Source organism: Chiloscyllium plagiosum, unplaced genomic scaffold (assembly GCF_037043375.1).
Source record: "Chiloscyllium plagiosum isolate Xiang-an unplaced genomic scaffold, Cpla_swu_hap1 HiC_scaffold_3, whole genome shotgun sequence".
NCBI classification, from domain to species: Eukaryota; Metazoa; Chordata; class Chondrichthyes; order Orectolobiformes; family Hemiscylliidae; genus Chiloscyllium; species Chiloscyllium plagiosum.
The window spans coordinates 55,655,972-55,679,863 of NW_028270141.1; the positions used below are offsets into that span (position 1 = coordinate 55,655,972).

Sequence of the window (23,892 nt, forward strand, 5' to 3'; positions counted from 1 at the left end):
AGGAGTTACATATCGTAGTTGTAAAGTGTCTATTTGTTGAGGAGAAAGTGAGGTCTGCAGATGCTGGAGATCAGAGCTGAAAATGTGTTGCTGGAACAGCGCAGCAGGTCAGGCAGCATCCAGGGAACAGGAGAATCGACGTTTCGGGCATAAGCCTTTCTTCAGGAATGCCCTTCTTTCCTCATTCCTGAAGAAGGGCTTATGCCCGAAACGTCGATTCCCCTGTTCCCTGGATGCTGCCTGACCTGCTGCGCTGTTCCAGCAACACATTTTCAGTGCTGTCTACTTGTTGAGGGACAGCTGTGTCCTGATTGTACAGTTTATATCTACTGAGAGAAAACTCTGTAGTAATTGTAAAGTGAATACTTAAAAAGCATCTGGATGGATATCTGAATAGGAAGGATTTAGAGAGATATAGTATGGGCCAAATACTGGCAAATGGCTCTGGATCAGTTTAGTGTTTCCGCGCTGAACGCTACGCTTGCTGGAGGGAAGGTGTACAATGTTGTGCAGTGCATACTTGCTATGAGAGAGCTTGGTGCACTGGTTACTTGTTGATGGAGTGCTGAGTAGTGATTGTAAAGTGTTTATTGTACTTGTTGAAGGAAGTGTACAGTTGCTCGGAAAGAACAATGTATTCAAGTTGCTGCTGCCCAGGATCATTTCCCCGCCCCCATGGCACTCGCTGCAGCGCCTGCGCACTGCAGCCCCGAGACCATGGCAATACTCCTGTAGCTGACAGAAAGCAGAAGCCGCCCGTTGTCTGCTTACCGTTCGTGTACCCTTCAGTTCAGTCACGCACTTCCTCAACTTTGCTCGCTGCCCTCTCTGGACAGAGACCTCGGATGGTCAAGCTCTGCTGCTCTTTGTTTCCTTCTCTCTCGCTTCCCGCACCGCTCCTGATGTCGAGGCCTGGCGGCGGCGGCGGCTCTCCCCTTACTTCGGGCTCCAGTACTCAGCTCTGAAGAAGAGTGGCCGGCAGCAGCTGAAAGTGGATCCTTTACGTCTTGTTGCAGCAGCGTCGAGTCAGGTACAGGTGACGTTTTCAACTTCTTTCGAAGTGAGTAGCGGTTGTGCGGTGCATGGTTGTCGGTGGGGTTGGTGTTGGGTGTCTCAAGGCGATATTACAACACGCATCTCAGTGCCTCCCTCATGAAGTGCATCCCCACCATTACCCCATTCCTCTCCACTGTCATCATCTCCTACCCACTCCCATACTCTCCCTGTACTCTCCCTCTTCCCATCCTCACTATCATCACCCTTTCTACGACCTCCAACCCCTCCCTCCCCTCTCCCCCCTCTCCCAAATGCACAGTACCATTTGCTTGCTTTACTTTGCAGTATCATTGCTTTCATTGGCAATACGTAACACATTTATTCCCATCTGTTGTTGAGACAGTGCTGCACCTGTAATCCTTCTGATGGTGCTTCAGCAGTAGTGTTGCGTATGGAATTGCAGAACTTTTGTGTAGGGATGGAGATTCTATATCAAGGTCATGATAGTGTATGATTTTGCAATGATCTTGGTTCTGCTGTTGTCTCCTGGGGCTCAGGGTACTGTCAAAATAACTAGGTGAAATTTGTTCCCATGTTTGTGCGTGATGAAATCTGTTTATGCAGTTTAGTACTTCTGGGAGCACCTTTGCTGATTGAAGATCTGAATGAAGCAGTATAGAGAAGTATTTTTCAAGTTAATTCACACTATTTCAACTCGATTGGCATTATGTATTGTGTTTTATTTGTACTAGAGACAACTATTGAAGTTATTTTTGTATTACTTATTAGAAGCAGGATAAGGGTTTAGTCATTTGCCGCCAGTGCACTTTCTAAGCATTTGGAAGTAAGGTAAATGTGATCCAATATTAGCTGTTCCTCCTTGCCTCAGGGCACAACATGCTACTTTTCTATTGCTTATGTTGGACATCTGTGCAGAATGCAAAAATGGTATGAAACGTATTTTAAGTAGTATCTTTGCTTTCTGCAAAAAAATTTCAAAACATCAGAGAGGTCTGAGTTTGCTCCCAGAAGTTAAAATTCAGGACACAACTTATTGTTACATCCAGTTCTGGTGGTTCTGAAATAGAGTAGAATCATATAACACAGAAACAGACCCTTCGGCCAAACTGTTTCATGCCGATCAGGTTTCCTGAACTGAACTAGTTCCATTGGCCTACATTTGGCCCACATCCCTCTATACCGACTTATCCATGTACCTGTCCAAATGTCTTTTAAATGTTGTAATTGTATGCACTATTATGACTTTGGCAGCTCATTCCATATATGCATTACCCTTTGTGAAAAAGCTGCCCCTCAAGTCCCTGTCAAATCTTTTCCCCTCTCATTTCAAACCTATGCCCCCCCCCCCCCACCAGTTTTGGACTCCCCTACCTTGGGAAAGAGACTTTGGCAATTCACCTTATCTACGCCCCTCATGATTTTGTAAACCTTGATAAGGTCGGCTCTCGGCTTCCTACACTCCAGAGAAGAGAGATCCCAGTTCATCCAGCCTCTCCTTAGAGCTCCAAACCTTCAGTTCTTGGTAACATCCTGATAAATCTTTTTGCACCCTTTCCAGTTTAATTAAATCCTTCCTACAGCAGGGTAGTCTGAATTGTATGCCGTACTTGAAACATGGCCTTAGCAATGTCTTGTAACATGACGTTCCCATTCCTGTACTCAGTGTTTGACCAATGATGGCTTATGTGCCAAATGCCTACATCATGACCCTGTCTACCTGTGACACCACTTTCAAGGAACTATGTATGTGCATCCCTAGGTCTCTCTGTTTGACAACGCTCCCCAGGGCCTGGCCATTAAGTTTGTTTTACCAAAATACAACACCTCGCATTTATCCCAATTAAACTCAGTGTGTCATTCCTTCGCCCACTGGTCTAATTGATCAAGACCCATTGTACTTTTCAATAAGTTTCTTCACTATTGACTATACCACCAATTTTGATATTATCTGCAAACTTACTAATCTTGCCTCCTATATTCTCGTCCAATTTTTTGTATAAATATTGAATAACAGTGAGCCCTGCACCAATCCTTGTGGCACACCCCTAGTCATGGACTTCATTTTCAACAACAACCCTCTACCACCATCCTCTGTCTCCTACTATCAAGCCAATTTTGTATCCAGTTGGCTAGCTCTCCCTGGATCCCACGTGATCCAACCTTACTAACTAGTCTACCATGCAGAACTTTGTCAAATACTTTGCTAAAGTCCATGTCGACAACATCTACCATTCTGCCTTCATCTACCTTCTTGGTCACCTCTTAAAAAAAAACTCAATCAAGTTTGTGAGACACGATTCCCCATGCAGAAAGCCATGCTGACTACCCTTAATCAGTCCTTGTCTTTCCAAATGCATGTAGATCCTGTCTCTCAGAATCCTTTCCAACGACTTATCCACCACTGATGTGAAGCTAACTGATCTACAGTTCTCTGGCTTTTCCTTCCAGCCTTTCTTAAATAATGGCACAACAATACCTTCCAGTCTTCTGGCACTTCACTAGTGATGGTCGCTAATACAAATGTTTCAGCTAGGGGCCCCACAATTTTTTCCCTAACTTCTTACAGTGTCCCAGAATACACTTGATCAGGTCCTGGGGATTTTATCTACCTTTATGCATATTAAATTATCCAGCACTTCCTGTTCTGTAACGTGGACTCTTTACAAGATATCATGGTTTATTTCCTTGAATTCCCTAGCTTCCATGTCTTTCTCCACAGTAAATACTGACATGAAATATTTATTTCAGGATCTTACCCATTTCCTGTGTTTCCACCCATAGATGGCCTCATTGATCTTTAAGGGGCCCTACTCTCTCCCTAGGTACTGTTTTGCCCTTAATATACTTGTAGAATCCCTCTGGATTCTCCTTAACCTTATCTGCCAAAGCTATTTCATGTCCCCTTTTTGCCCTCCTGATTTCTCTCTCCTAAGTGTACTTCTACACCTCCATTCTCCTCCAGGGATTCACTTCATCCCAGCTGTCTATGCCTGACATATGTCTCCTTTTTCTTGACCAGGGCTTTAGTATCTTTAATGTTTCCTACTCCTGCCAGCCTTGCCCTTCACACTAATAGGAGCATGCTGTCCTTGCACTCTCATTATCTCACTTTTGAAAGTCTCCACTTGCCAGACATCTGTCAACTGTCAAAAATGGAAATACACCTTACTTGGGGAAAATCAGCATAGATTTGTTAATTCACATTTTTTCGTTAACACATTTAAGTCTGTTCTTAAAGTATCAGGGTAGGTGAGGGTAATGCATGAAATTAAGTATACCTTTAATTTCCAAAGAAAGTTTGATGCAGTGCTGCATAACAGATTTGAGAGTAAAATTACACTTGTGGAATAAAATGGATATATGGATCAACTTGGTTTTGAAATTGATTTGGTGGCAGGACACAAATCAATAATGAAGTGTTTTGAATTGAAGAATTGTTTATAGGGAAGTTTGCCAGGAGTTGGCATTAGGTAAATTCTCTTCCCCAGAGAGCAGTGAAGACAGGATAATTGAATGTTTTTAAGGCTAAGTTCGATTCTTGATTGAGAAGGGAGTCAAGGGTGTAGGGGCTGCACAGGTAAGTAAAGGCCAGGATCAGATTGATTATGATCTTATCAAATTGCAGGGCAGGCTTGAGGGTCTGAATGGAATACTATTCTTCATTTTTGTGCTTTTTTTTGTGACAACTGTAATTCTTTCTATATTTTAGTGACACTTTGATGTGTGGAACGTAATTTTAACATTTGTGGACATGAAAGAATTTGAAAGAATTGTGAACTGAGGAAATCAATTTACCAGAACATAGAAAAAGGGCTTGGTGGAATAACAAGCATTTGAGAGATGAAATTTAATGCAGAGAAGTGTGAAGTGATTCATTTTGGTGATAAAAATTAAGAGTAGAAATCAAAGTATAAATAGTACAGTCTTAAAGGGTGTTCATAAGTATGGAGACCTGTGATTTACATGCACATCATTTGAAGCTGGTATGACAGGAAGATTGTACGTTAAAAACAAGGGTTCTCCTGGGCTTTATCGAAAGGACTGGAGAGTACAAAAGCACAAATTACAGTAAACCTGTAAATAAAACAGGCTTTAAAGGCTGAACACATTAGAGAGGGTGCAATGAAGATTCACAGGAATGAAACAATCGTGAGAATATTCAGTTCTATAAATGGAAGTGAGTCAAAAGCAGAAATTGCTGTACGAATTCAGCGGGTCTGGCAGCATCTGGGAGAGAAACCAAGAGTAAACGTTTCGAGTTGAGTGATCCTTCTGCTTCCTCTTCACAGATACTGCTAGACCTGAGTTCCTCCAGCAATTTGTTTTTGTTTCAGATTTCCAGCATCCGCAGTTCTTTTTTATACTTCAGAGAAGAGATTGGTGTTCCCCTTCAAAATTAAGAGAGTGCTGTATTAAAATTTTAAGAGGTATCCAAAATTGTATGAGGTCTGGCCAGAATAGATTGAGCGAAGCTGGTCCTGTTGGTGGAAGGCTTGACTTGGAAGATACTGACCAAAGATGATTTACTTAAAAAGCAATGACAACCTGAAGAAAAATCGTATTATGTAGTGGATAGTTAGAATCTGGAATCCACTGCTTAAGGTGTAGTAGAGGCAAATTCAATTGCAGCATTCTAAACAGAATTAAATCATTAATTGAAAAGGAATAAAAAAGCAAGATAATGGGAAAAGACATGAGGGTTGTGCTAGTTGACTTGCTCTTGCAGAGGACCAGCAGAGAGACAATGGTCTGAATAATCCACAATTCTGTCAGTAATCAGCACTGTAATCAATACATTTTTATTTACAAAATGTTGGTAAGCAGTTTATTTTTAGGTAATAAGAGCTTTAGCATAATTTCTTAGGTGAGGAACGAAATAAAATGGAAATATTTACTTTAAATACAGCTTTACACTAATTTTAATCTTATCAAAATACCATGAAGGATATTGTAGGGATTAGTTGGATGCCATTGTTAAAATCTCCAGTCATTTATTGGTCGGAGACCTTTTCGAGTAACAAAATGAAGATGACGTTCTAGTTGTAACTTGTATAAATTTATGGAGGTAATTGTATTGTTGCAAGAGTTGCCCTGTATCTCAATTAGTGCACCAAGCAATGAAGCTACATTCTTTGTGGTTTCATCTATTACATGATGGAATACAATTCTAACAAACCCTTTGTTTAAAAGGGAAAAATGTCAGGGATAGTACTGTTTGTTCAAAGTTAACATAAGAACTAGGAGCAGGAGTATGGAATTTGGTGATTGGATGTCTCAATTAGATCTCCGCTCATTCTTCTAAACCTCAGCGTATATGTCCAACCGCTCTATGCTTCTTCTTAAGATGAATTGCTTACCTCTGCAATTAATCTAGCGAATCTCGTCTGAACTGCCTCCACTACAACTACACCCCTTGGCAAGCTTGGTCTGCCATTCAGTATGATCATGGCTGATCCCATCTCAGCCTCAACTCCACTTGCCTGCCTACTACCCACAACCCTTCAACCTGTTAGGAATTAAAAATGTGTCTGCCTCCTCCTTAAATGTACTCCATGTCCTGGCATCCACTACACCCTATGCTGAATTCCACAGATCCACGGCCCTTTGAGAAGTAATTTCTCCTGATCTTACTTTTAGGAAAGCTGATCTAAAACAATGGCTACTTGTTCCAGATTGTTTTCTCTTGTGGGACATCCTGTCCACGTATACTGGTCAGTCCCCTTTTGTATCTTGTATATCTTAATTAGATCTCCCCTCATTCTTCTAAACTTCAGAGAGAGTAGGTCTAACTGCTGAAACACTCTTCATAAGATAAACTGGAATTAATCTATTGAATCTCCTCTGAACTACCTCTGTTGCAACAACTTCCCTTATCGAGGAAGGGGATCAAAACTGTACACACTTCTCCAGATGCCGGCTCACTAATATCTTGTACATCTGCAGTAATACTTTCCTAATTAATATTCTATTCTTTTGGCAATAAATGCCAAAATTCTAATTGCCTTCCAAATTAATTACTGTACCTGCACACTAATTATCTGCAATTCATGCATGAGGATATTCAGATTCCTTTGCACTGAAGTACGCTGAATTTTAGATTAGATTACTTAGTGTGGAAACGGGCCCTTCAGCCCAAGTCCACACCGACCCTCCGAAGGGCAACCCACCCAGACCCATTCCCCTACATTTACCCCTTCACCTAATACTATGGGCAATTTAGTATGGCCAATTCACCTAACCTGCACATTTTTGGACTGTGGGAGGAAACCGGAGCACCCAGAGGAAACCCACACAGACACGGGGAGAACATGCAAACTCCACACAGGCAGTTGCCCGAGGCGGGAATTGAACCTGGGTCTCTGGTGCTGTGAGGCAGCAGTGCTAACCACTGTGCCACCATGCCGCCCATTTTAAAGCAATCACCAACCCTGACGCAGCAGGGTCAGGGTTTCTCTCTCCATTAAGATAATTTGCCTTTCTGTTCTTTCAACAATAATGGATAACCTTGTTCTTATCCATGTTAAATGTTGGCCCATTCATCTAAGCTACCATATCCATTTGTAAATTTCTGATTTCTTTATCGCAACTTATTTTTTAATGTAATATGCAAATTTGGTTATATTTCCTCTGATCCTGCATCCAAGTCATTATTTAGATTATAAATAGTTATTATCTTACTAGTCACATCTTAACAACCAGAAAGAGCATCATTAATCCCAACTGTCAGCTTTCTGTTGGTAAGCCAACAGAAATCCAAGTGAATAAATTGCCTCACCCCCATGTGGTCTTACTTTGTGCATTAACCTTTTGTGCAGCACCTGGAGGTCCTCTTGTGGTGCAGTGGCAGAGTCCCTATTCCTGGATCAGAAGGCCTGTGTTCAAGTCCTACCTTCCCCAGATGTGTGTAATAACATCACTGACACAGGTTGTTTAGGTTAAAGAAAATATTTTGTGCAGCACCTTATCAAAGTCCACACACACTACATTTGAAAGATCTCCACTATCCAATTTGCTTGTTACAACTGCAAAGCACTCTAGCAAGCTATTAATGTGACCTGTTACTCAAAACCATTCTGACTTTGGATTGCATTTTGTTTTTCCAAATGACCTGTTATTGCTTCCTTCATAGATTCTAATAATTTCCCAATGACAGATATTTAACTGGGCTATAGGTTCATTTTTTCTGCCTCCTTCCCTTTTTAAAGATCACCATAATAACATTTTCCACTGGATTCTTTCCTGTATTCAGGAAATTTTGGAATGTTATGACCAGTGGTTAGCACTGCTGCCTCACAGCGTCAGGCACCCGGGTTTGATTCCAACCTTGGGTGACTGTCTGTGTGGAGTTTGCACATTTTCTCCATGTCTGCTTGGATTTCCTCCAGGAGCTCTGGTTTCCTCCCACTCCAAAGATATGCAGGTTAGGTGAATTGGCCATGCTAAATTGCCTGTAGTATTCAGGGATATGTAGGTGATGTGTATCGTTTAGGGAAATGTAGAATAATAAGGTAAAGGAATGGGTCTTGATGGGTTACTCTTTGGAGGGTTGGTGTGGACTTGTTGGGCCAAATGGCCTGTTTCCACACTCTGGGGATTCTATATTCTGTTCTGTTCTATTCTATAATCTCTGCTGCCACTTCCTTCAAGATCCCAGAGGCCATCAAAACCCCTCATCTTCCCTGCCTTCATGGATTCATACAGCACAGAAAAAGCTCTTCACCCCATCGAGTCTGCACTGTCATAAGTACCATTAAAAGTGCACTAATCCCGTGTTCCTGCATCCTAATATTTTGCTCAGTACTTTTTGCTAGTGATGTTGATTGTTATGGATTCCATATTTATATGTTTATTTTTACACTGCGGAAATCAGGAAACTCTTGTGGGTTCAGCTGTCTAAGCTGAATGAAAAAAGTATATCTACAAGTCGAATTGATGTTGTTTGGATTTCTATCCTTTGCTCCTATTGATCGAGTGTTCAGTTTGGCAGCAGAGCACGACAGCGGTAAAATCAAATAATTCGTCAAGGGCAATTACCTATTTCAAATGACTTATTTTGGAAGTGTGAACATAAGGGAGACACTTTTCTGGGGGAAGTGAAATGTAAAGCAGCTTATTTTGTTGACATGGTTCTGATAGTCTGACTTCCATACAAATTAAATTAGAAAGTGTGCACTTCCAATACACTTTACCATTAAATTGTAATATAACTAGGACTATATTTATCATTTTTAGTAGAACATACAAGGACTTGGAAATTCTGTAAGTATTAGATTTGCTTGTGTTTAATTTATGCTGGGAGCTAGATTTTGCAGGATCGTTCCTTTTAGGATGAGCTTTGCATTGAACATTTTATCCCTGGAGAAACCTTTCAAGGTATGGGACAATTTTGAATTGAAGGATTCAAGTTGTTGACTTAGTAACCATATTTTAGCAGTTATGGCACTGAGGAACAGTAAAGACCTCTCTTTGAGATTTTTCATGGTTTCAAGTTTGCAGTTGTAGCTGTTTTTCGACTGTAATGAAGACAATTGTTAATGTAGTTTATAATTATTATCTGAAATAAATTTTAATGATTGCATTAAGCTAATGTTTCTTTGTACTAATTTAATTTTTAAAGCAAATCTCTGGGAATTGCAACATTAAAGCTTTGTGTTGTTCCAAATAACTTGAAGAATAAAGGAAAGCAATTTCATTGCATTGAACTTTCACAAGATGGGAATTTTTGTGTAAAAGGAGAACTTGTTAGTTGCAGCTTTTAATATAGATCTTTGTAATTGGAATAAGTGTGTTTCCCAGAATTCTTTATTCAAAAGGTTGAGATGCAATAGTCATAGAGTCCTAGAGATATACAGCATGGAAACAGACCCTTTGGTCCAACTTGTCCATGCCGACCAGATATCCCGACCCAAAATAGTCCCACCTGCCAGAGCCCGGCCCATATCCCTCCAAACCCTTCCTATTTATATATCCATCCAGATGCCTTTTAAATGTTACAATTGTACCAGCCTCACCACTTCCTCTGGCTGCCCATTCCACACATGCAACACGCTCTGCGTGAAAAGGTTGCCACTTAGGTCTCTTTTATATCTTTCCCTTCTCACCCTAAATCTATGCCCTCTAGTTCCGGTCTCCTCCACCCCAGGAAAAGACCTTGTCTATTTACCCTATCCATGCCCCTCATAATTTTATGAACCTCTATAAGTTAACCCCATAGCCTCTGACGCTCCAGGGAAAACAGACAGAGCCTATTCAGCCTCTCCCTATAGCTCAAATCCTCCAACTCTGGCAATATCCTTGTAAATCTTTTCTGAACCCTTTCAAGTTTCACAACATCCTTCCCATAGAAAGGATACCAGAATTGCACACAATATTCCAACAGTGGCCTAACCAATGTACTGTGCAGCCGCAACAGGATGTCCCAACTCCTGTACTCAATACACTGACCAATAAAGGAAACATGCCAAATGCCGCCTTCACTATCCTATCTACCTGTGACTCTACTTTCAAGGAGCTATGAGCCTGCTCTCCAAGGTCTCTCTTCAGCAACACTTCCTTGGACCTTACCGTTAAGTCTATAAGTCCTGCTAAAATTTGCTTTCCCAAAATGAAGGACCTTGCATTTTATCTAAATTAATGTCCATCTGCCACTCCTCAGCTCATTGGACTGTCTGATCAAGATCCCATTGTAATCTGAGGTAACCTTCATTGTCCACTACACCTCCAATTTTGGTGTCATCTGCAACCTTACTATCTATACCTCCTTTGTTCACCTCCAGATCATTTATATAAATGATAAAAAGCAGTGAATCCAGCACTAATCCTTGTGGCACTCCACTGGTCACAGGCCTCCAGTCTGAAAAATAACTTTTCACCACCACCCTTCTACCTTTTGAGCCAGTTCTATATCCAAATGGCTCGTTTTCCCTGTATTCCAAGAGACCTAACCCTGCTAATCAGTCTCCCATGGGGAACCTTGTCGAATGCCTTTACTGAAGTTTACCGCTCTGCCCTCATCAATCCTCTTCTTCAAAAAAACTCAATCAAGTTTGTGAGACGTGATTTCCTACGCGCAAAGCCATGTTGACTATCCCTAATCAGTCCTTACCTTTCCAAATACATGTACATCCTGTGCCTCAGGATTCCCTCCAACAACTTGCCCACCACCAACACCAGGCTCACCGGTCTATAGTTCCCTGGCTTGTCCTTACCACCCTTCTTAAACAGTGGCACCACGTTAGCCAATCTCCAGTCTTTCAGCACGTCACCTGTGAGTATCGATGATACAAATATCTCAACAAGAGGCCCAGCAATCATTTCTAGCTTCCCACAGAGTTGATCGTGGATGCGTTGGTGATTATTTTCCAGAGTTCGATAGATTCGGGATCAGTTCCTGCGGATTGGAGGGTGGATAATATTGTACCACTTTTTAAGAAAGGTGGGAGAGAGAAAGCAGGAAATTATAGACCAGTTAGTCTGACCTCAGTGGTGGGAAAGATGCTGGAGTCTATTATAAAGGATGAAATTATGACACATCTGGATAATAGTAACAGAATAGGTCAGAGTCAGCATGGATTTATGAAGGGGAAATCATGCTTGACTAATCTTCTGGAATTTTTTGAGAATGTAACTCTGAAGATGGACAAGGGAGATCCAGTAGATATAGTGTACCTGGACTTTCAGAAAGCTTTTGATAAAGTCCCACATAGGAGGTTAGTGAGCAAAATTAGGGCGCATGGTACTGGGGGCAAAGTACTAACTTGGATTGAAAGTTTGTTGGCTGACAGGAAACAAAGAGTAGTGATAAAGTGCTCCATTTCGGAATGGCAGGCAGTGACCAATGGGGTACCGCAGGGATCAGTGCTGGGACCGCAGCTTTTTACAATATATATTAATGATATAGAAGATGGTATGAGTAATAACATTAGCAAATTTGCTGATGATACTAAGCTGGGTGGCAGGGTGAAATGTGAGAAGGATGTTAGGAGATTACAGGGTGACCTGGACAGGTTAGGTGAGTGGTCAGATACATGGCAGATGCAGTTTAATGTGGATAAATATATGGTTATCCACTTTGGTGGCAAGAACAGGAAGGTAGATTACTACCTAAATGGAATCAATTTAGGTAAAGGGGCAGTACAAAGAGATCTGGGTGTTCTTGTACACCAGTCAATGAAGGTAAGCATGCAGGTAGAGCAGGTAGTGAAGAAGGCTAATAGCATGCTGGCCTTCATAACAAGAGGGATTGAGTATAGAAGCAAAGAGTTTCTTCTGCAGCTGTACAGGGCCGTGGTAAGACCACACCTGGAGTATTGTGTGCAGTTCTGGTCTCCAAATTTGAGGAAAGACATTCTGGCTATTGAGGGAGTGCAGCATAGGTTCACGAGGTCAATTCCTGGAATGGCGGGACTACCTTATGCTGAAAGACTGGAGCGACTGGGCTTGTATACCCTTGAGTTTAGAAGACTGAGAGAGGATCTGATTGAGACATATAAGATTATTAAAGGATTGGACACACTGGAGGCAGGAAACATATTTCTGCTGATGTGTGAGTGCCGAACCAGAGGACACAGCTTAAAAATACAGGGTAGACCATTTAGGACAGAGATGAGGAGAAACTTCTTCACCCAGAGAATGGTGGCTGTGTGGAATGCTCTTCCCCAGAGGGCAGTGAAGGCCCAGTCTCTGGATTCATTTAAGAAAGATTTGGATAGAGCTCTCAAGGATAGTGGAATCAAGGGTTATGGAGATAAGACAGGAACAGGATACTGATTAAGAATGATCAGCCATGATCATATTGAATGGTGGTGCAGGCTCGAAGGGCAGAATGGCCTACTCCTGCACCTGTTGTCTATTGTCTCTTGTACACCTGATCAGGTCCTGGGGATTTATCCACCTTTATGCGTTTCAAGACATCCAGCACTTCCTCCTCTGTAATCTTGACATTTTTCAAGATGTCACCATCTATTTCCTTACATTCTATACCTTCCATGTTCAGAGTAAACACTGATCCAAAATACTACTTTAGTATCTCCCCTATCTCCTGCGGCTCCAAACAAAGGCTGATCTTTAAGGGACTGTATTCTCTTCCTAGTTACTCTTTTCTCCTTAATGTATTTGTAAAAGCCGTTTGGATTCTCCTTAATTCTATTTGCCAAAGCTATCTCATGTCCCCTTTTTGCCCTCCTGATTTCTCTCTTAAATATACTCCTACTGCCTTTATACTCTTCTAAGGATTCACCTAATCCATCCCGCCTATACCTGACATATGCTTCCTTACTTTTCTTAACCAAATCCTCCAATTTCTTTAGTTATCTAGTAATCCCTATACCTATCTGCCTTTCCTTTCACCCTAACAGGAATATACCATCTGTGGACTCTAGTTATCTCATTTCTGAAGGCTTCCCATTTTCCAGCCGTCCCTTTACCTGTGAACATCTGCCCCTGATCAGCTTTTGAAAGTTCTTGACTAATACGATCAAAATTAGCCTTTGTCCAATTTAGAACTTCATCTTTTAGATCTGGTCTATCCTTTCATATCACTATTTTAAAACTAATAGAATTATGGTCGCTGGCCCCAAAGTGCTCGCCTACTCACACCTCAGTCACCTGCCCTGCCTTATTTTCCAAGAGTAGGTTAAGTTTTGCACCTTCTCTAGTGAGTACATCCACATACTGAATCATAAAATTTTCTTGTATATACTTAACAAATCCCTCTCCATCTAAACCCTTAACGCTATGGCAGTCCCAGTCATGTTTGGTTAAAACTCCCGATTATAACCACCTTATTATTCTTATAGATAACTGAAATCTCCTTACAAATTTGTGTCTCAATTTCCCTCTGACTATTGGGGGTGCTAAAACGCAATCACAATAAGGTGATAATCCCTTTTCTTTTTCTCAGTTCCACCCAAATAACTTCCTTGGATGTATTTCCGGGAATATCCTCCCTCAGTACAGTTGTAATGCTACCCCTTATCAAAAACATCACTCCACTTCCTCTCTTGCCTCTCTTTCTGTCCTTCCTGTAGCATTTGTATCCTGGAACATTAAGCTGCCAGTCCTGTCCATCCCTGAGCCACATTTCTGTAATTGCTATGATATCCCAGTCCCATGTTCCTAACCATGCCCCGGGTTCATCTGCCTTCCCTGTTAGGCCTTTTGCATTGAAATAAATGCAGTTTTATTTGTCAGTCCTACCTTGTTCTCTGCTGTGTCCATGCCTGCCCTGACTGTTTGTCTCACTTCTTTTCTCGACTGTACCTGTCGCAGATTGATCTCTTTCCTCACTATCTCCCTGTCCCCCCAAAACACACACTCTTACTATTTTAAATCCACCCGAGCAGCTGTAGCAAATCTCCCTCCCAGTCCCCTTCCAATTTAGGTGCAATCCATCTTTCTTGTGCAGGTCACTTCTACCGCAGAGGAGATTCCAATGATCCAAAAGTGTGAATCTTTCTCCCAAACACTAGCTCCTCAGCCATGCATTCATCTGCTCTATCATCCTATTCCTACCCTCACTAGCTCGTAGCATCAGTAGTAATCCATTTATTACTGCTCTCGAGGACCTCCTTTTTAAATTCCAGCCTAACTTTCTATATTCTCCCTTCAGAATATCATCCTTTTCCCTTCCTATGTCATTGGTTCCAATGTGTACAATGACCTCCTGCTGGGTCCTCTCACCCTTGAGAACACGCTGCATCCTCTCTGAAGAACCACGTGCAGGCAGTCCCAGGGTTGCAAATGGGTTCTATTTGAGTCAAATTGTAAGTTGAAAAGTGTGAAGCTGGAAGCGTTTGAGGAACAGGAGAGTTTATGTTTCGAGCATAACCTCTTCATCAGGAATGAGTGGGTGGACCAAGCCGGCTGAGAGATAACTGGGAGGGCAGGGGGTAGGGTTGTTGGGTGGGGGGTGTGGAAGTAGCTGGGAATGCGATAGGTAGATTGAAGGGTGATGGTGATAGGTCAGAAAGGAGGGTGGAGCGGATAGGTGGGAAGGAGCACCACACTTTTCGACCCTGATCTCCAGCGTCAGCAGTCCTCACTTTCTCCCAGTTGAGTCTACTTGTAAGTCGATTTTTACACAAGTCAAGCACCACAAAAAAAGAGATCACCTGGTTTAATGGTAATGGTGGAGTGCGGAATATTAGTGCGGCCTTTAGGTTTCATATTGTATTGGAGGACAGTTCTGCTGTTGACAGCCCACAGCACCTCATGGATGCCCAGTTGCTAGATCTGCTCAATCTGTCCTATTCTGCACAATGCAGGTCAGCGTGAAGATGGGATTTCATCTCCAGAATGATTGTGCAGTTTCATTCTTGCAGCAGATAAATTGTTGAATTCCCTCGTTCAGTGTTCATTCTGCATTCTTGCCATTTGCATTTGGTTCTCCCAATCGTGTTTGACATGGAGTACTGATTCATCAGATGGGTGGTGGTGGGGGTGGGGTAGGGGGTGGGGGAAGTTACTTGCTGGAAATGATTTATTTTCATCTGCAGCCTCTTTTCTAAAAAAAATCTGCAAGTAATTTACATTCTCCAGTATTTTTAGTTTTGTCCTGGCAATTGCAAGTTTATTTCCCTTCAATACCTTTCTTAAAGTGATTTCTGACAAACATGTCAGAATACTGCTTCCAAAGATGTGATTGTTCAAGGAGGGGTATACATTCAAATTAATTGTGCAGTACCAAGCTTACCATCAAATAATAAGTGGGTTAATTCACGTAAATAATAGAAGTATATTACAATGTGGTTCCATATACTGTGAATTTCATTATGGCATGGAGCTGTTGTGGTTTCCAAAATAGGGAAATCTTTATTTCAACCTTCATTTTGGTCATTAAATGTAAGATAAATAATTTTCTAACTTATGCAATCCAGCTATAAATAAAATGGTTACACTTATTGAATTCCACTGCCTGCGTTATAACGGATTTCAGCTGTACTTCACATTCTCATGATTTTCTTTCCAAGTTGATGTGCTGCCTTGTGTTATCTTTAGTATTTTAGTGAGATGTAGATTGGAACTCCCCTAGCATAAGAGCAGTTTTGTTAAAGATACTTATCACTTCATAGAGGCTGTTAACTCACTCACTGTAACTGTGTCTACTATTGCCGTTAACAATCTGCACACTAATATAGAAATTGAAGTATACAGGCTGCTAAAATATCTAATAAAATTCCCTAGCCTGACAAACCCAATGAAGCTATAGTATAGTTATTGAATTTAGGTATAGCAAAAAATGACTTTGAGCTCAAAGCAAAGGCACAGCTATGAATGAGAAACTCCCCCCAGCCTCTGCAAACATATAGATGGCAGACTGGAAAGAGAGTGTATTTTAAGTGGCCATTGATGAGTTTCTGTAGATATGAGTAACATATTAAGTGTTAGAACCTTGACAGAAGCATAATTAGTAGAATTAATCAATGTTGCCAAGAAACATCGCCTTTCCATTAAACTTCAGGTCACAGTGCAAAAGGAAAGCATTACATTTCTAGATAATATGGAATTTAAGTGATCAAAAAAATCAACAGCATAAACAAGCAAAATAATGTTGTGGTTCTGTTCGCCGAGCTGGAAGTTTTTGTTGCAAACGTTTCATCCCCTGGCTAGGCGACATCATCAGTGCTTGGGAGCCTCCTGCGAAGCGCTTCTTTGATGTTTCCTCCGGTGTTTATAGTGGTCTGTCCCTGCCGCTTCCGGTTGTCAGTTTCAGCTGTCCGCTGTAGTGGTTGGTATATTGGGTCCAGGTCGATGTGTTTGTTGATGGAGTTTGTGAATGAATGCCATGCCTCTAGGAATTCCCTGGCTGTTCTCTGTCTGGCTTGCCCTATGATAGTAGTGTTGTCCCAGTCGAATTCATGTTGCTTGTTGTCTGCGTGTGTGGCTACTAAGGATAGCTGGTCGTGTCGTTTCATGGCTAGTTGATGTTCATGTATGCGGATTGTTAGCTGTCTTCCTGTTTGTCCTATATAGTGTTTTGTGCAGTCCTTGCATGGTATATTGTACACTACATTAGTTTTGCTCATTTTGGGTATCGGGTCCTTCGTTCTGGTGAGTTGTTGTCTGAGCGTGGCTGTTGGTTTGTGTGCCGTTATGAGTCCTAGGGGTCGCAGTAGTCTGGCTGTCAGTTCTGAGATGCTCCTGATGTATGGTAGTGTGGCTAGTCCTTTTGGTTGTGGTATGTCCTCGTTCCGTGGTCTTTCTCTTAGGCATCTGTTGATGAAGTTGCGCGGGTATCCGTTTTTGGCGAATACCTTGTATAGGTGTTCCTCTTCTTCTTTTTGCAGTTCTGGTGTACTGCAGTGTATTGTGGCCCTTTTGAATAGTGTCCTGATGCAGCTTCGTTTGTGTGTGTTGGGGTGGTTACTTTCATATGAACACTATTCAAAAGGGCCACAACACACTGCAGTATACCAGAACTGCAAAAAGAAGAAGAGGAACACCTATACAAGGTATTCGCCAAAAACGGATACCCGCGCAACTTCATCAACAGATGCCTAAGAGAAAGACCACGGAACGAGGACATACCACAACCAAAAGGACTAGCCACACTACCATACATCAGGAGCATCTCAGAACTGACAGCCAGACTACTGCGACCCCTAGGACTCATAACGGCACACAAACCAACAGCCACGCTCAGACAACTCACCAGAACGAAGGACCCGATACCCAAAATGAGCAAAACTAATGTAGTGTACAATATACCATGCAAGGACTGCACAAAACACTATATAGGACAAACAGGAAGACAGCTAACAATCCGCATACATGAACATCAACTAGCCACGAAACGACACGACCAGCTATCCTTAGTAGCCACACACGCAGACAACAAGCAACATGAATTCGACTGGGACAACACTACTATCATAGGGCAAGCCAGACAGAGAACAGCCAGGGAATTCCTAGAAGCATGGCACTCATCCACAAACTCCATCAACAAACACATCGACCTGGACCCAATATACCAACCACTACAGCGGACAGTTGAAACTGACAACTGGAAGCGGCAGGGACAGACCACTATAAACACCGGAGGAAACATCAAAGAAGCGCTTCGCAGGAGGCTCCCAAGCACTGATGATGTCGCCTAGCCAGGGGACGAAACGTTTGCAACAAAAACTTCCAGCTCGGCAAACAGAACCACAACAACGAGCACCCGAGCTACAAATCTTCGCACAAACTTTGAAGCAAAATAATAACTGAAACGCACGTACATACGCATATGATTACTTCATGCATTGAAATTGAAACTTTAAACTATTATGAGTTGAGCATCTCCTCAAAGGAAGTAAAAGAAAGACAATGGATTCAGGGTTAATTCTTACACTTTGTTTTTAGCCAAGTTTGAGGTGTCTGGTTTTTCTGGAGAGGTTTTTGCTTTGACTCCTAAAGTGTTTTCTCGTATGGTACCAAGCTCACCACATTAATTACCTACCATGCTCCTGTGTCTCAAGTCTGATTTCCACCCCCTCTGTTCCTGGAGCAATTCAATCCATACCCCAAATTCACCAAACTTCTCTTGACATTTGCTCCAGGCATGGCTGGCAGGGAAATCAATGCCCTACTTTGTGTACAGGGACCTGGAGGTTCTGTTTTGTAGGCTGATACTGAGACAGGACTCATCCCCAAGGACTAACAGTGGAGGCCGTGACATCAGACCATCGCCAATGTGGTCTGATTAGCCACCCAGGTTAAAGCAGTCTCAAGTTTGGAGAAATACCCAGCACTGTAGATATAAGATTAATGGCTTTCTCCACTTCACTCTCACTCAACCTACCACTGCTACTGCAACCTCTTCTCATTAAGGCTTGTGCTGTATTACTCTAATTGCCTGCAGTATCTTCCCTCATTCACTCTCACCTACTCCAACCTCTGACACCACTAATCCTGTATGCCCTCTGCTCGACCTAATTGCTCACTTGCTTGGGATACTTCCCCACCTGCACCAGAAGAAATAACTGTGTCACCCACTTTCATCTTCCTTTCTACCTGTCTCTTTATTATTCCAGAAGGAAAACTGACCTTGAAAGGACAGGAGGGACAGGACAAGTAGCGGGGTGCCCAACATTCAGTTTTTCACTCCTTTTACGGAGGATCCTGACTCTGCTAAACCTAGAATGGCTGCCTCCAAGTCCCTAGTCATAGCCACACAACATAGAAACAAACCACATCTGTGTTGACCAACAAACATTAAAGTATACTAATCCTGTTTACCTGCTCTTGATCTATAACCTACTATGCCCTGGCATTTTAAGTGCTTATCCAGATGCAACTTAAATATTGAGAATATCTACTTCCACCACACTCTCAGGCAACATGTTCCATATTTCTACTACCCCTGCGTGAAAAAAGTAATCCTCTGATCTCCTCTAAACCACTGGCCCTTCACCTTAAACTTGTGCCCTCTGGTCTGCCAGGTGAAAATGATACGAATGTTGAACCTTGTCTATGCCTCTCATAATTTTGTATGCATCAATCAGATCCCCTCTCAGCTTTCTTTGCTCCAAGGAAAACAAACTGAGGCTATCCAGTCATAATAGAGACTTTTCATCCCAGGCAACATCCTGGTGAATCTCCTGTACACCCTCTGCAGTGCAGTTGTCCTTCCGGTAGTGTGGTGACCAAAATTGCATACAGTTGTTTTCCGTGGTTTGGACACTTGGACCAGTTTCTATGTAAACTTTTTTTTCCGAGTACTATACTTGTGAGACAAATAAAGGGTTGATATGCAGTTCAGTGCAAATTTATTCACAAAATGCACTAAACACGCAAAAGGAGCCATAAGGCATAAGGAGCCATAAGGCTCCTTTTTGCTATAAAACTCCTGATGCTTCACAGGAGCAATGTTTAAGCAGCACTGAATAGGCAGGAAAGAGAGATTTTGGAGCATATGCAGGCAGACGGGATTGATTTAGCATGGTTTCGTAGTCAGTGCAGCAATAGTGTAGAAGGACCTGTTTGTACAGTGTTCAAAGTTCTTCCATTAATTGCTGTGTTAAATTGCAATGTTAAATCTTTGTCTTTGCAGTCTTTATCTAAACTACTGCTGGCTACCAGACTAGGACCAGGTATTACCTGCGTAGTTAAACTTGACTGTTTGTCTGGTCAACTTTGAACTTGGTGAAGGTTGGTCTCGCAGGTGGTTGTCTTCTCTCTCCCCCACTTTCCAGGTAGTTGGAGCTCCACAGCTGAGCCATGTCAAATCAGGAGGTGTTGCTTCTTATCCCTCCCTGGTGTCTGCTTCCAGTTTGTTCACTATTTCTCAGCCAGTCAGTCTTCAGTTCAGTGGGATCTGTGATGATGTATACGCAAGACACTGGAGCTGATGTGTTAAGGGAATTTCGCCTCCCCATATGTGATCATAGCAGGAGCCTGGGGCTCCAATACACAAAACCAGTCTCATTTTCCAGGGCAAGTATGGGCTGGACTTTACCTGCCTTTCTCTTATTTGAAGGCTTTGTGCTTGACGTATCCCAAAAGTCCCATCAGGCCTGGCTGCTCAAAGGTTGCAATTCTGGTTTTGGGCCTAGCTGTTCAGGCTACAGTCCTTCCTCTTGGAGTCAAATGAGCATCAGCAAAATAGGATAATTGAACTCTGACCATGCTGTTCCCACGGGGCAGCACGTGGGTCCCAATTGACAGCATCAACTATCTAAAATGATTACCTACTCAGAAATTGAAGAAAGATAAAAATAAATACAAACAAACACAAGGAAGAACAAAGTTAAAAATCACACGACAACGGGTTATAGTCCAACAGGTTTATTTGGAAGCACTAGCTTTGAACAATGCAGTGTTGGCGACTAATATAGCTGTACATTGTTGGTGGATGTGTGGTCAGCTCATATTTAGTTACCAATAAGCTCAGACACCTTTCATCAAGTTGGCGACGGATCAGCAGGACTGTTTTCGGCCGTCTGAGCCTGGGGCTCGTCCGCTCTCATCTGCTTTCGTTGTTTTTTCTACTTTTCGTCTTTTAAAACCTTTTGAGGTAGGCGCATCAGCATTGCAAGGCAGCGAGTGTGGGCCGTTCGCGAAACTGTGGCAGCCTCCCGGCGGTTGGACATAGCAGCAAGTTCGCAACTCTTCCCGTCGATCAAGGACGGCAGCCTCTGAGTCAGCAGGATGGTCATGACTCCTCCATGGCGTGGTCAGCAGCGGCAACGCCCATCTCCTCCGTGCGATTGGAGGCAGCAGCGACTGTAAAGCTTCTCCCGGTGTTCAGAGACGGCCGTGGCAGTGAAAGACTGCAGGCCGCAGGTAGGCCCAGGTGCCTGTGTCGGAGGCTGCGTGATCCACACAGCGTCATTGAGATGGGACTTTAAGATCTGGCCAATTTTGATTCTTTTTGCGCTTTTTTTTATTTCTATATTTTTAAAAATTCTGTTTTTTGTAACCAAATGGTGCCCGAGAATTGTGACTGTACACTTGTTAACTGTACTCCTATATTCCTATACCATTGCCTGACAATAAAATCTAATTCTAATTCAATAGTATGAGCTGTTCTTTATTCTTTTGGACATTTCCTGTTGGTTGTTACACCTAAACCTGGATTGATTAAAGAAACTAAGCTGTACCAGGAGCGTTATTTATAGTTAGGTGGGCTATCAGTTCCTAAAATGAAACCAGTCGCGAGTTTCATAGTTCTGATGATGGTGAGGTCAGAGCTCTAAGTGGGTGGGCACTAACTGCTGCGGAATGATTCTTCCATAGCTTCTGCACTGGTGCACCACATCAGATACTTGTGCATTCAGATGCCACTTCAATTCCTTAATATGTGGCCAGACCATTATTCATTTCCTTTTTTTAAGGCTATGGGTTGGTCCTTGGCCACCTTCACCCATGGGGATGGAATTTGGTAGCTGTGAGGGCCTGGGGTTTAAGGCCAGTGTCTTGAATACTTCCAGGGATGTGTGGAACTGGTTTATGTTTTGGGAACCACATGCTTTCATCTGGTTTATGTGGTGCTATTCAGTCTTCCCAGCGTCTACCAGCACCATATAAACCGCCTTGTTCACCACTGGTTGAAGTCCTCAGTATCTGGGGTGGGGAATGCTCCTGGCTGGAAGACCTAGGATGTCATTTATGGCCATAGTTCAAACATAATGGGGTTGACTTGTCCATTGAAGCAGGCTTTATTTGATCTCTTTTTCTGACCTGTCCTAACCTACTTTTCGGATAGCCTGGACATTGTCCGGTAATACTTTGTCTTTTTGTGACTAAGGGCTGAGCCTTTTGGTTCAACTAAATCAGTGTCCAGCAGGTGTTTGATCCCAGACATGTGCCATTTAGTGGAGCTCAAGACTGTTTGCATGTTTATTTGTTTCTTACCAAAATCAACACAAAGGATAGAACTGTGAACTAGATTGTGCTGTTGTGCTGGGCAACTCTTCTAAGCACCTGTTTAAGGGTGCCATTCATTCTTTTCACTATCCAAATGGACTGGGGATAGTATGCGATGTGGAACATTTGATCAATGCCAGACAAGTTCATCACATCTTGCATCATTTGGGCAGTGAAATGAGTGCCTTGTTCTGATTCTACTGTGAGGGAGGCCCCACTTGCTGGATTAGGATGGTTGCTGTGACATTAGTGGTGTTAGTTCAAATAAGGAAAGCAAACCATATGCTAAATGTGTCAACAATGACAATATATTTGTGCAGTCCCCTCCCCACCCTTCAATCTCCATAGAGGTTGGTAAGGGGCTGATCTAATCAATCTGGATGTTTGTCTAAGGGCTGTCTATATATCAAGTGTATCTCAGTTCCCTTTTCGTGGCATATCTGTCAGGATTATTTTGGCTGCAGACTAGCCAATTAGCAGTGGAGGGCTGTATGCCTTTATCCATCTTTGGCTACGGGAACAGACCTTTAATTCTTTCTCTGGTGGCCTCTGGTCCTTGATGGAAAAGCACAACATGTCAGGCAGCATCTGAGGAGAAGGAGAATCGACATCGTAAGCTGAGGGGGTGGAGAGATAAATGAGAGTGGGGTGGGGAGAACATAGATGAGAGTGCGATAAGTAAATGTAGGTGGGGGTGATAGTGATAGGTCAGAGAGGAGGGTGGAGCAGATTGGTAGGAAGGAAGATTGACTGATAGGACAGGTTGTGAGAGCGGTGCCGAGTTGGAAGGTTGGAACTGTGATAAGGTGTGGGGGTTGGGAAATGAGGAAACTGGTGAAATCCACAAAGCCGTGTGGTTGGACGGCACAAAGGCGGAAGATTATGCGTTGTTCCTCCTGGCGTCAGGTAGCGAGGGTGTGGCAATGGAGGAGGCCCATGACCTTGGCGGAGGGGGAGTTGAAGTGTTCAGCTATGGGAAGGTGAGGTTGGTTGGTGGGGTGTCCCGGAGATGTTCTCTGAAGCACTCTGCAAGTAGGCGTCCTGTCTCCCCAACATAGAGGAAACTGCATCAGAAACCCCACAGGACCTCGCCTTCTACCCCACCAACCTCTGTATACATCGCATCATCCTCTGCTATTTCTGCCACCTACAAACAGACCACACTGCCAGAGATGTATTTCCCTCCTCCCCCCAAATCCACTTTCCATAAAGACCATTCCCTCCGCGACTCTCTTGTCAGGTCCACGTCCCCCCACCAGCCCACCTTCCCCTGCCACCGCAGGAAATGCAAAACCTGTGCCCACATCTCCCCACTCACCTCCGTCCACGGCCCCAAAGGAGCCTTCCACTTCCATCAAAGTTTTACCTGCAATTCCACACATCATTTAATGTATCCGCTGCTCCCGATGCGGTCTCCTCTACATTGGGGAGACAGGATACCTATTTGCAGAGTGCTTCAGAGTACATCTCCCGGACATCCGCACCAACCAACCCTACCGCACATGGCTGAACACTTCAATCCCCCTC

At 42.9% G+C, this 23,892-nt stretch overlaps 1 protein-coding gene across 3 annotated transcripts in view; it reads left to right on the plus strand.

Annotated features, from left to right (window-relative positions):
* The first annotated feature begins 724 nt into the window (after positions 1 to 724).
* Positions 725 to 23,892, plus strand: part of fam135a (family with sequence similarity 135 member A) — a 318,933-nt gene continuing 295,765 nt past the window's right edge. For all 3 annotated transcript variants that reach the window (XM_043681723.2, XM_043681738.2, XM_043681746.2), the window contains exon 1: positions 725 to 1,030. The gene's annotated coding sequence lies outside the window, so the exon portion shown is untranslated. The remainder of the gene's footprint in view (positions 1,031 to 23,892) is intronic.